Genomic DNA, 14,776 nt, shown 5'->3' on the forward strand with positions numbered 1-14,776 from the left:
TGTGGGATCTTCCCGGACCGGGGCACGAATCCGTGTCCCCTGCATCGGCAGGCGGACTCTGAACCACTGCGCCACTAGGGAAGCCCGGGAGGGGTATTTTTGCATCAAATATCAAGTTTAGTTTATTCATAGTTCCTGAGTTCACAGCCCTTTCAACCATTCAATTCCTGTTACTAACTTGTTCGGAATTGTGGGTGACAAACACGCTGACTGTGACCCTGAGATTTTCAAATTCAGTCTTTTTTCATCTGTTTTCATTTGTGTACATTTGAACCTCGAAATGCCCAAACGCAAGTGTAAATGTCATGACGAACTTTATGAACAGTGCACCTTTATTAAATGAGAAGTCCTTTCAAAGATTTTTGTGCAGTATGCAGCTGTTCATCCAATATAGAAAATTGTGGAAAATCAGTTATAAACCAGTAAATATACTACAGCTGAGCATGCTAGCTGTTTGATTCCCTCAACTAGTAACAGTGACATTAAAAAAAGATAATGTATTCTTTTTGTTTAAGAGACATTTAGATTACAAAGGTAAAATCACAGCAGAGGGCTTCCCTGGTGGCGCAGTGGTTGGGAGTCCGTCTGCCGATGCAGGGGACACGGGTTCGTGCCCCAGTCTGGGAGGATCCCACATGCCGCGGAGCAGCTAGGCCCGTGAGCCATGGCCGCTGAGCCTGCGCATCCAGAGCCTGTGCTCCGCAACGGGAGAGGCCACGGCAGTGAGAGGCTCGCGTACCTCAAAAAAAAAAAAAAAAAAAAAAAAAAATCACAGCAGAAATTGAAATGGCCTTCTACATTGTATATAATCATCAATCTTTCACTTAAAGTTGGAAGCAAATTTTCAAGTGCCACGATTAGATCTACTACGATAATGAAAATAGCTTAATTTACATTACAGAGATTATCAAAGATCTAAATGCCTCACCTTTTTACTCGTGGCCACAGATGCATGTAATAACAATACCTTTTTCCTTCGCTTGTGAAATAGTTTTCTGTTGTGAAAGAAGGCTTTCTTATAAAGTTATTGTGAATAAAGTCCTTTGCAAATGTGACTTCAGAAACAGTAGCAAATTTTTGCAGAGTTCCTTTTTTTTTTAGTTAGGAGTTAATGAATTAAAGGGGCTAAAGTTGACATAAAGCATGCATGAGTCTATGTTGGCTGTACTGCCCATATTCTGCATAATGCAATTCAAACAGCACCTGATGTCCTTTTTATTGAACTTGAAGTAAGAATCATAAAATGATTCTTACTTCACAGCATTTATATTCTTTGAATTGACTTACTAAAGGATTTTGGTGATTTTGTTAGCATTCAGAATTCTTCAGTTTGCATTCAAATATCCACTGGCTCTCAAACAAATGCAGGTGAAAGAATCTTCAGTTTATTTGAAGCAGTGATACTTTAATTCTGAAGAAAGGGCGCCCCCCCTATTCTTGTTGACTTCTTAAATAAGCCACAGAGCAAAGTCTACTTATTTCTTGTTCATAGTTATCAATATTTATCTAGCATTAGGATTATGTGCATTGAAAGAAGATCAAGCAGTTATTAAAGTACTCCATTGATTAAAGGAACTTGTTGAATGTGTTAGAGAAAGAATTGATGAAAAATGTTTCCCTTTGTGTGACAAGGCTGTTCTTAAGATTAACACCATTACTTATGAACATGAAAAGAAATTCTGATTTGAAATGGGTAATTATTATGGAATTTGTCAAGACTATCATTTGGAATGGATCTCATCACTTGAAGAATTTGATTTAGTACCATGGATGTTACTGAATAGTCTTCCAGCATAGGAACAAGAAGAGGATAACGATTGATGATTATGATCTTTTTTGTCAATGGATGACATTAAAAAAAGAAAAAAAGTTGAGATGCAACACAATCCTGAAAAATGGAAAAGTGAGCTATGCTGTAAAGATGGTATTACGTGATTCGACAAAGCAGATTTGAAGAGCAGTTCTCAGAATTGTTAACTACGCCAGTACCTGTTTAGTATACCAGCTCATAATGCTAATGTTGAGCATATGTTCTCATTAATTAATTTTCAAAGGACAAAATAATGAAGTAAGTTGAAAGTGACCACTGTAAAAGCTATGAAAGCTATGCTACAATGTAAATGGAAGACACACTGAAACTGCAAGGAATTTTATAAGCAAATTTTGTAAAACAAACTCTTAAAGAGAGGTAGATCATCAGATCAGGGGAATATAACTAAAGAAAGAGGCATATAACTTAGGTGTTTGTAATTTAATTCCGATAAACAATAAATAATGTTTTAGTATAAGTATATTCTATGAAATGTTTTTTTTTCTTTTTATTTCAATGTGTATATGCATAGAAAATGTTACAGGTGGAATTGTGTTTTCTCAAAATTCGTATGTTGAAGTCCTAACCCCCAGTACCTCAGAATGTGATTGTATTTGGTGATAGTTTTTAAAAAGAGGTGATTAAGTTAAAATAAGATCATTAGAGTGGGCCCTAATTCAATATAACTGGTATTCTTGTAAGAAGAAGAAATTAGGACACCTGTACTCAGAGGGAAGACAATTTGAAGACACAGGGAGAAGATGGCCATCTACAAGCCAAAGAGAAAGGCCTAACAAGAAACCAGCCCTTGCTACCACCTTGATCTTGGACTTCTAGGCTCTGAAATTATAAGAAAATAAATTTATGTTGTTTAAGACACCCAGTCTGTGGTACTTTGTTATGGTAGCCCTAGCAAATTACTACAGACAATTAAAATAATTCAAATTTAACTAGGTGCCCTGAGTTTTAATTCGCTAAATCTGGCAGCCCTAGGTAAGGGAGAACAAGAGGTAAAGCTGCCTCAACACTTACCCACCCTCAGGAACTGCAAGGAACACTGCCTGGATGATGAGCAAAAGATGGCTTGTAGTGCTCTCAAATGGTGAAGAATAAATGACTCTAATCTCAAGGCACTTTTCCCAACTCAGTTTCATGCTACCAGACTTCTGATGCAGAAACCTAAGGAGAAAAGTGAAAGAAGGCCAACATATAGATTGATCTCATTCGTGAACATAGATGCAAAACTCTTAGATGTAATAATAGTTTATTTCATCTGCAACATATAAAAAAGAATAAAACACTTGAAGCAAGCTAATTTATCACTAGAAAGTCAGGTGATGTAAATTATTGCTTTATTGTAAGAAGATTCATAAAATCATTTTAATGAAAGAAAGCATTTGATCAATTTGAACATATATTCAAGATTAAAAAAAAGGCTCCTTTTAGCAGCCTAGTAATAGAAGGAAGTTCTTTAGCCTGCTAAAGATGATCAGTCATTGGTGAAATTTTGAGAGATTTTCATTTGAGATAATGATGTTCTATGTGACTATTCAACATTGTATGGCAGATCCTCACCTCCATAATAAACCTAAGATAGTATGAACAAAATATAGTGAAATTGTACAGGATGAAACAAAATTGTCATTATTCACAAATAAAATGATTTTGTATGTGAATAATCCAAACTTAATCTAAGGAAAAATGTATCAGAAATAAGGAAAAATGTATGAGAAATAATAAGAGTTTTCTGGATATTAATTCCTTATAACAAAATCAACTGTATTTCTATGTATCAGGGAAAAAGCTGAAATATAAAATTAGAAACACCATCTGCAACAGGACTAAAACTTCCAAGTACCTTGGAATACATCCAAGACAATGTGTATATGATCTTTACAAAGAAATTTTGTAGCCTTAATGAGGAAAATTTTTAAAGATTTAAATAATTGGGAAGATATGCTTTTTCATGAATTGAAAAGCAAAAAACAAAACAAAAACCAAAACCCAAAATGAACATTGTTATATGGTCTCCATTTTGTATTTATTTTATATTTTAATTCCTACAGCATCGTGTGAGGTAGGTGTTATTGCCTCGAGTTTAAAGATAAAGAAACTGTGAGTCTATAAATTCATGCAGTAAGTAGCATGGCCGGAACCTGAATATATATTTCTGTCTAAAGTCCCTGATTTTTCCACAGTACCACTGGAGTAGACACTGTTAATGCCCTACCCAGATACTCTCAGATACTTCTTACCAGCTTTGTGCATTCCCTTCCAGGCTTCTGCATGCCTTGCCACTGAGGTGTCATATATTTGACCTTCAGAGGATTACCCTTGGGCATTGGAGTCTCCTTTTTCACACAGAGTCAGGAACGTCTAGCAATTTTGTATCCCTCCCATCCCCTGCAAAATTCCCAGACAATCCATGGCTTCCTTCCCAGTACAGAGAACTGGAAGTGCCTAACAATTTCACATTCCCACATCCAATCTCCAAATGGTCCCTAGCCAACGACAGAACAGCTCCTTTGATTCAAAGCTGAAATACCTTTGAGGTGTATTTTATGCTCCAGGGCCCCCGTAGAACTAGGGTGAGTCTAAGACCTCAACAAAAATTATACTCTTTCTGGGCCTCTTCTCCTTTTCTGTCCTGCCTCCTTCACTCCCTGAATAGTTTCTCCTGGGAGTAAATCCTTAGAAACACTTGGATCTGAAACCTTAGTTTATTTGGGAGAATATCATCTGCTAAACCTACATTATGAGAGAGATTTATTTCAAATTCACAGTCTAGATAGTAGCCCCCAAATTAAGTAAATATGCTTTTTACATGAGCTTTATAAAATATGAGTATAGAATTGGTTGTAATAATGTTAAATGATCATTCAGTTAGAATACTGTTCATATAATTCAGTTATCTTTGCCAAGTGGTTTTATCTACCTGGCTTTCAGTTTTCTCCTTTGATAAATGAGTGTATTGGATCAGATATTCTCTAAGGCAGTGGATCTCAAAAGCAGGCAGTTTCATCCCCCAGAACACATTTGGTAAAATCTGGAGACATTTGAGGTAGTCACAACTGAGGAGGAGTGCTGCTGGTACTTCTAGTGGGCAGAAGCCAGGGATGCTGCTAAATAACCTGAAATGCCCTGGACAGCCCCTACAGCAACAAATCATCCAGCTCAAAATATCGCGAGTGCTGAGACTGAGAAACCTTGATCTAAGGTCTTACTGTCTCTAAAATTCAGTGAACTATTAATTCTATCTTAGTTTACAGTATGTCAGTTCATCATTTTTGTAATCAATGCATTTTCTATGAGAAACCAGTCAACTCAGTCAGCTTGATACTAACCAGTTAGTTACTGGTCTGTTTATAAGCAATTGATGGTCAGTTAAGATAGACTACTTCTGCATGGGCACATAGCCTTTGTAACCCAACATTCAGTGACCTACTTGCTGCTCTAGAGAATACTTTTTTAAAAATGTGGAACCGGGGATAGAGATTACCTAGTGAAAGCAAATACAATGGTAATTTCTTTACATAAAGTGGCATGGGCAAATTAAATAAAGTATGTAACATGCCATTTTATGACACAGTAATCATAGACAGTTTAATTAAAGAGCTATATGAGTAGTATGCACTTTTGACTTTTTATATTAATCTCAGTAACTAAGAGAAACTAATACCCCTGATTTGCTGTTATTAATAGAGCAGGTTTCCAATGACATTTGCCATGTTATAGTTTTCTAGAACAGTGAACACATTAAAAGTAGCTATGGTTAGAAGTTCATTGGTTATATTTACAAAAAAAGTACCTATTCCAATTTTTTTACTTGACATATATCATGGTCATTGTGAATTGCTTGTGTTTAATGTGCCATTAAAACACCCTAAATTAAATGACATAATGCTACACTATCTACTTCTGTATTTTATCCATTTTAAAGCTTAATTGCTTTATAATGAAGCATAATGTAGAGGCAAATACGGGAGCAAATGAAGAAGAAAGTATTAAAATTCCATGATGTAATTAATTCCACATACTTTATAAAAGATCTCTTTCTATGAAATCATCGTTGTGTAAGAAATAAAGAAACATGTAGAAGGACAAAGTATTTTGGATTAATAACCATGAAGTACATGAGGTAGATGAAGAAAAATGAAATAAAAACATAAAATCTGGACTCCAAAAGTTAGAGACTTGGTTCTGCTGGCTGGCTTTACTCTTGTTTCTAGGTTCAGAAAAGGAATGTAAATACAATAAAATAAGCCTAGAGGACTGTAAAATGATTCCACGGTGAGATGGATTAGGTTAAACTGCTTCACCCAAATACAGCACAGCAGTGATATAACAAGCTCCCAAGGGACAAATGGAAAATCCCTCACTGGTGCTGTGTTCAATAGCGGAGCACTTAAGCCTTTGGAAATCAAAACTATGGTATCATGTTTTGTGTGTCTTTCTCAAACTGCTACTTGATATTATCATATTTCTTTATGATTAGGATTTTGTGGACTGTGCCTTTAAGATCAATAATTGGAGATGCAGAGATAAGTTTATATAAGACAGAAAGATATAACATAGCAGTGCTGTGATCTGTTTCTGTTCCCCCAAAATTCATATGTTGAAATGCTAATGCCAGATGTGCTGGTATTAGGAGGCAGGGCCTTTGAGAGGTAATTAGGCCATGAAGGTGGAGCCCAATTAATTGTATTAATCTTGTAGTGCCTCACAAAAGAGACTCCACAGAGGTCTCTGACTCATTCCACCATGTAAGGATACAACCAGGAGATACATCCAGGAAGAGGGCCCTCCCCCACCCACCCATGCTGGCACCCTGATCTTGGACTTTCCAGCCTCCAGAACTATGGGAAATAAATTTCTGTTGTTTATAAGCTACCCAGTCTATGGTATTTTGTTATAGCAGTTCCAACTGACTAAGATAAGCACTATTCAAACTATTTTTTTTTCTCATTTTTCTCATGACCCATGGGAAAAATAGCCTACCAATTCCCATGAACAATACATAGCACATTAGTTATGTATCCACATACCTTTACAACTCAAGATAACTTTTTTTTTTGCGGTATGCGGGCCTCTCACTGTTATGGCCTCTCCCGTTGCGGAGCACAGGCTCCGGATGCGCAGGCTCAGGGGCCATGGCTCACGGGCCTAGCCGCTCCACGGCATGTGGGATCTTCCCAGACAGGGGCATGAACCTGCGTCCCCTGCATCGGCAGGCGGACTCTCAACCACTGCGCCACCAGGGAAGCCCTCAAGATAATTTTTGAATGAAAGTACTTGTGAATGTTTTAATTAAATGGTTAGCTATCTATTTTAATATAAGAAAAACGGTAGGTCTATAGAGTATACGTAAAGCCTGGAGATGTGGAAAAATATGTAGAATATAATCAAGGACATCTTCACTCTGTAAAATAATAATGCTGTCTGTGTTTCCAGACTTCATGAATACTGATATGGAACAATCTCCAAGATGTGTTATTAATCGGGGGGAAAGCAAATTGCAAAACAATATGTACTACTATATTATTACATTTATATAACAGTCAAATGCACATTTATATCCATATGGGATGAACTCATAATAAAATTATATGGTGGTAGGGATGAGAGAGGGAATTGAAGGGAATTCAAGAGAGAATTTTATTTTGACAGTATGTTTGAAATTTTTACAGTGTGAAAATGGTTATGGAGCACCAACCACTGCAGTATTTTAACCCTGATCAGCAACAGATCACTTTCAAGACTTCATATCTGACCCTGATGCTTCAGTCACTGTGAGTATGAGGGTGGACTCATTTCATGTGAAGGGTCCTGGGCGAATTGTTGGAGATTTAGGTTATAATCCTCCCTCTGGTACAAACAACCTGAGTGATTTTGAGCTAATCACCATTTCCCTAAGCTCCAGTCTCCCCATCCATAAATAATGATTTCTAAGGTCTTGTCTTGCTTTACTGTTTCAGCTGATCAGAAGTCAGGTAAAAGTATGCACCAATCCAGTGGACCTATGCTGGCTGGCTCTTAAAACTCCTCACTTCATGGTTGTGTCACACTGTCCTTTTGAGAAAGTGAAAATTAGCACTGCTAGTAAAAGAGTGCCTCCAATGGGACATGGACAAAGTCAAGTAAACAGTGTTTATACACACAAGGACCCACCACAACTAAAAATAGGACTAATGACCCCTCTTTGTAAGTGATTTTTGCTTTCTTATCAGTGATGTCCCCAGGCCAGCATTACTACCCTACCTCATAAAAAAAAGATTACTGAGACTCTAATTGCTAAACTGCTCCTTCTTCTCGACAAGACCCTATCCAAGACAGGAGTCCATGATCTCCCTTGGGAATATCAAGCATAAGTCCACACCTATAAACAGCCCCTCTTAAATCACCATTATGAGGTGCCCCAAGGTTTCATGTGGGGTATGTCCTCATTTTCTACAGCCTACTAAATAAATCTGACTTTGACTGCAGATGTGTGCCTGGCTCTTTGACTACTAGGATTTGACACTTCCTTTTGACCATCAAAAATATCAGTCATGTAACATAAACCGCATCTTTTGTCAAAAGATACTTCTTTTACTGAAAGAACACCCTTATTTTGAAATGCTATTGAAATAAAACATACAAACAATAGCAAGAGGGGTTAATCTATATCCTTGAAGACAGTTTTATTTATATTCTCAAATTATCATCCCGTTCCTCATACCTACATCACTTCATTAATTATCTAGGCCTTTCTTTCACTGGTAACTTTAACATATCCACAAATTGTAGTCAGTTACATTCTGAAACATGATGAACATCCTTTAAGAGATTTGTATTAGTTATATATTGCTGTATAACAAATTACCCCAAAATTTACTGACTTAAAGCAACAAACATTTATTATCTCACAGTGTCTGTGGGCTAAGAATTTGAGTGGCTTAGCTGGATAGTCCTGGCTGGTTCAAGGTCTGTCATGAGATCCTGAATCTTTCCTGCAACCTCATGGGGACTAAATAGGTGGTTTGATGTAAATTAATTTCTGAGCAATCTATTTCCTTATTAACATGTGTGCCATTGAATAATTGTAATCCAGTCACAGACATTTTAGTATGTATTTTCCACACATACGTGTCATGTGAAGGCCTCATAATAACTCTGTGGATCCAGTTTTCAAATGAAGAAACTGAGGCTTGGAGAATTTAAGTATCTTACCCTATATCGTAAAGCTATGGGGAGATAGAATCAGGATACGAAAAAAATTTTTGTTTAACGCCCGAACAGTACTTTTTGTACAAGATCAGATCTTCTAGAGAAAATAATCTTTTAAAAATAAAGAAGGAGAGAAAGAAGTAGGAATATTTGTTAATTGGGTCCTTACTTGATAACATAAATGTTTACATACATCATCACGCTTAATCAAGTCCATTCTCTTGTTTAATCAAGTCTATTTACAATTGCTATTCCAGAAATCTCTCCCTTTTGGTAAAAATGCCCTTCAAAATATTTTCCAAATAAGCAATAAACTCATATCACCAGGAATGCCAAAATTCTCTCATTCATATGTGAGCACCGGGGTCTTTTAAAGAGGAAGTCATTATATTTTGTCTCGATGTCTTTTGCATCACTTTTCTATGTTCTGTTCCTCCTGAATACTTTTCTGTCTCATTTTTCTTCCTTCTGTGGAATAGAGAAAGATCAAATACGTTATTTATACCTTTCAATAAAATGACTACAGTGAGAAGAAGTTTCTGTCAAATATTTTATTTCTTCTCTGCTTTGGCATTTTGAGGCAGTTATTTCTAACTGGCTATTCAGAAGAGAGCAAGAAGGAAAGAATTCAGAGAAAGGTACATTGAGTAGGACCTAAGTCTTTCAATATTTAATGTGAAAAAGAAGATTAAACTGCACTTAATTTCAGATAGTAGTTTTCAGTACTGAAAGGTATAGATATCAGAGAAAGAGGAAACATCAGAAATACAGTTTATTTAAAACTGTACTAAACAGGGTTACTTGTGGGCTCTCACATGCAGTTTGAAATATCTATCAAGTGAAGCTATGCATTTTCTTTGATCACAACATTAAACATTAAGCTAACAGTGCAGTGGAAATAATTCAAGATTTGGAGTCAGCAAGAAATGATCTCAGGTTCTAGTTTTACCATTACTGGTTATATAACCTTGGACAACCTGTTTGTGACAGTTTGTGTATCTGTAAAATGGGAGTAATAGTAGTGTCTATTTTTCCTGGTTGTGGTAAAGGTTAGAACTAACGTAGATAATTTGCCTAATACAGAGTAAAAGCTCAGGAAGTGGGGCTTTAATGAGTCTTAGTTTACATTTATTTATTTGCTTATGGAAAAAATGTGCTAATTTAGGAGAGCTAGAAAGAGAAATGTTTCTTCACCCCTTCCTAGCTACTCGGTTCTTAGATCTCCAGTACTTGGACCGCCACCTGTTCTTAGATCAATTTACCCTCGCCCAGTAAGTGCTTCTTCTGAAGCCGGAAGCTGCTTTGAAAAGCATACCTCCTTTTAAGAAATAACTTCCTTTGTGCAAAGTTTCCAGATGTCAGGTAGGCTTACCTCACCTATGTTTCTGGTTAGTAGACTGCAGATTTTAGATTATTATTTTCTTAAATGTAAGCAAGACTTTCAAAATGAGTTCCCAATCAAAAATACTAAGGTATTCACATTAGCTAGCTTGATAAAATGGATATGTGTGCCTGTGCTTCCAATCCTCGTTGAATATGAAGTTGATAGACAAGAAAAATCCTTTTAAACTTTACAGATATAAGCTTTTATTTGCTTAAAGCCAGAAAAATACCCCATAAGAATATGTAACTATTTCTTAATCAGTTTTTGAAATTCTTCTGTATAAACGGCTGCCAAAAATAAATGATATATTGATAGATCTTTATAGACTAATATTTAAATTACTTACATGTGCTCAATCATGAACTGTGAGGAAATGAAAACTTATAAAAGACTGATTATTTCAAGTCAATACAGACTAGTTTGTTTTAGCAGTAGGAAAGTATAAAATCTGGCCTGTTTGAGGATACAAAATTTGAGAAACTTTAAAGGAACTTGCCCTCTCCCAGTTGTTAGTAGGAATTCACCAACCTATGGGGACTCAGCTCAGTTCCACACAGGCTTATGTTTTAAATTCCTTGTTTATTTGGTATAGAAAGAACCTTTTTACAAAGAGTGATTTTTGGTTTTCCCCAAATCCCACCTCTGTGGATTTCCCCTGCAGTTTTGGAGCTTGAAAAGTACATTATAGTCATCCACCTCTCTTTCTTCCAGTGTTCACAGTACACTGTACCAGGGGGTTCACCCTGAAACATTCACACTCCTAAACCTTCATTACCCAGGATTCAAACTAGGCTGAACACTGTCATACTCCTGACAGCTCTGCACAGTGTTGCTGTGAACATGCTCCTCATATTCTCTTGCATTCTCTGTGGTTATAATGTGTCCTCTGTATATTTCTGTGGGGATAGCACAATTTAAGCTAATCATTGAATCAGGAATGTGAATCTTCACCTGAGTCTTGCACCCAGGAGCAGGGGGTGATGTTGGAATTACCTATAGTAAATCAATTATGAAAAATAAAATGGAGAAATGGAAATATAAATGAGATCTAAATAAAAAGTAATATAAATTGATGAGCTGGACTTCATTAAAATTAACAACCTCTGCTCTGTGAAAGAAGATATCAAGAGAATTAGAAGAGAAGCCGCAGACTAGGAGAAAATATTTGCAAAAGATACATCTGATTAAAGACTGTTATCCAAAATTACAAAGAACTCTTAAAACTCAACAGTAAGAAAACAAACAACCTGATTAAAAAATGGGCCAAAGACCTTAACAGATACCTCACCAAAGCTATACAGGTGGCAAATAAGCATATGAAAAGATGTTCCATATCATATGTCATCAGGGAAATGCAAATTAAAACAACAGTGAGATACCACTACATGCCTGTTAGAATGGCCGAAATCCAGAACCCTGACAACAGCAATTGCTGGTGAGGATGTTCTGCACAATGTACCCTCCTCTCAATTTTATTGTAAACCTAAGACTTCTCTAAAAAATGAAGTCTTTTAAAAAGTAATATGAAAGAATTGAAGTTCTTGCTAGACCTTAATGTTTGTTACATTTGTTGGAATGGAATTTTCTGAGGGTCTTATTCATAAATGTACCATCTGTATCCCAATACTGTGGCTGGCGTAAAATAGGGACTGAAGTGAATTGAAATTCTTTATCCAAAGTGAATTCCTTTTCTAGGAAGGAAAAACTGACTAAATTTATGGAAATCTATGTTCAAATCTAACTTCTAATTTCGTACCAGAGCTGGTCAGGTGTTTAGACTGAGCTTCTTGCCAAAAACTACCAAAACTGCCAGATGAAATATTAGAAGTACCTCTTGAAAACACTGCCTAGCTGATAAAACAGAAAGAATGATCTGGCCAAACTTAAGTGAAGGCTGGAACCAGATAATTAGCCTGAGCATAGAAGCCAGTTTTGCCCTAAGGGTATTTGCTGAATTTGACTTTAAATTTTCACAATCTTGGTTTAGGATACAAAGGGCGAAATGCAGGCCTCCCAGAGGCTGGAGACAAGTAGGAATCTTCCCTTTGTAAATCTGATACCACAAGGGCAGGGTAACCGAAAACTAAGGTTAAAGCTGCCTACTCTGTATACACCCTCAGGAACTGCAAGGAATACCACTGCCTGGATGATGAGCAAAAGATGGCTTCATACGAAGTGCTCTGAAATGTTCAAGAACAAATGACTCTAATCTCATACACACTTTTCCAAAGGACAGGACAAGGGAAGACTTCCCAGTTCAGTTTCATGTTACCAGATCCCTGATACAGAAACCTGAGGAGAAAAGTACAAGAAGGCCAACCTCACTCATGAACATAGATGCAAAAATCCTAGACACAATAATAATATAAGTGGAATGTTCAATGTATAAAAAGATGAATATACTGGAGCAAGTTAATTTACCATTGAAAGTCAATTAATGTAAGTTACTGCAGTATTGTAAGATGGAAAATACATATAATTAATGAAAGAAAGCACTATAAAATTTAACATACATGCAGAATTTAAAAAAGGAAAAAATATTGTACACTTATAATTTTGTTCAGGGCTAGATATCATGTTAAGTGTTTTTTCCACAATAAAATTTTTAAAAAGGGAAAAAGAAAACTTGTTAACAGCCTAGGAGTAGAACAGAGATTCTCCAATCTGCTAAAGAGTGACACTTTGAAAGATTTCCATTTGAGATAAGGATGCTGTACACAGTTATTCAACATTGTATGGCTGGTCCTCACTTCCACAGTAAAGCCTTAAGGTAATTTAAGAAAACCCGCAAATGGAGAGACATACATTTTCCTGAAAGAAAAACTCAATATTGTCAATATATCAATTCTACTCAAGTTGTTTTATAGAGTCAGTGGAATCCCAGTCAAAATCTTGAAAGTACTTTTGTGAAATATGAAAAGATGGAAAGTTGATTCTAAAATTTATATAAAAGAGAAAAGTGGTAAGGAAAGTCAGGACTCTTCTAGAGAAGAATAAGGTGCAGAAATTTTCTGACTAGATTTTGTAGCTTATTATAAAGCTGCGGTAATCAGGAATGTGTGGAATTGGTGCTTGGATAGAAAATAGACCAAATAGAATAGAAAGAGAACACAGAAACAGAGCAACTCATATATGGGCACTCCATATATGAAAAAAAGGACAAGGAATATTTGCTGATCAGCAGGGAAGAATAGACTACTGAAGAATATTTCTGGCTTAATTTGGAATCCATGGATAAAAAATAAAAATTAGAAACAAGACAGGGATATCCTTTTTCACTACTCCTATTCAACATTGTTCTGTAAATCACAGCTCATTCAATAAGGCAAGAAAAAGAAGTAAAAGTATACAGTTTGGAAAGAAAGAAATAAGAATATGTCTATTTGCAGATGGCGTAATTGTCTATATAGAAAACATGAAAGGGTCTTAAAAACAAAACAACTCCTGGAACTGTAAGCAAATTTAGCAAGGTCTCAGAAACAACATCAATGTACAGTAGTCAACTGCTTTTCTGTATACCACTAATAAATAATTTGAATTTTAAATTAAGAAATCTGTACTTTTAAAAACAGCACCAAAGAATTGAAGTGCTTGGGTATAAATCTAACAAAATATGTGCAGGGTCTATGTGTGAAAATTGCAAAACACTGAAGAAAGAAACCAAAGAAGATACAAATAATTAGACAATCTGTGTTCATGGATTGGAAAACTTGATACAGTTAAAATGTCAGCTCTTCCTAATGTGATCTAAAGATTTAATGCAATTTCAATGAAAGTCTCAGTAAGCTTCTTTTATAAAAAAGATATCTATAAACTGATTCTGAAATTTACACAAAAAGGCAAAATTACTAGAATAGCCAAAACAATTCTGAAAAGGAAGAACAAAGCTAGGGAACTCACATTGCCCAGTTTTATGATCTACTATAAGGCCACAGTAATCAAGGCAGCGTGGTATTGGCAAACGCATAGACATAAAAATCATTTCCAGGTAAGTTTAGTTAATACATAAACTAAATATGTTATACAATGGAATATTACTCAGCCATAAAAAGAAACAAAATTGAGTTATTTGTAGTGAGGTGGATGGACCTAGAGTCTGTCATACAGAGTGAAGTAAGTCAGAAAGAGAAAAACAAATACCGTATGCCAACACATATATATGGAATCTAAAAAAAAAAAAAAAAAAAAATGGTCACAAAGAACCTAGGGCCAAGACGGGAATAAAGACGCAGACCTACTAGAGAATGGACTTGAGGACTCGGGGAGGGGGAAGTGTAAGCTGTGGCAAAGTGAGAGAGTGGCATGGACATATATACACTACCAAATGTAGAATAGATAGCTAGTGGGAAGCAGCCACATAGCACAGGGAGATCAGC

The sequence above is a fragment of the Hyperoodon ampullatus genome (genome assembly GCF_949752795.1).
Source record: "Hyperoodon ampullatus genome assembly, chromosome: X".
In the NCBI taxonomy this organism is placed as follows: Eukaryota; Metazoa; Chordata; class Mammalia; order Artiodactyla; family Ziphiidae; genus Hyperoodon; species Hyperoodon ampullatus.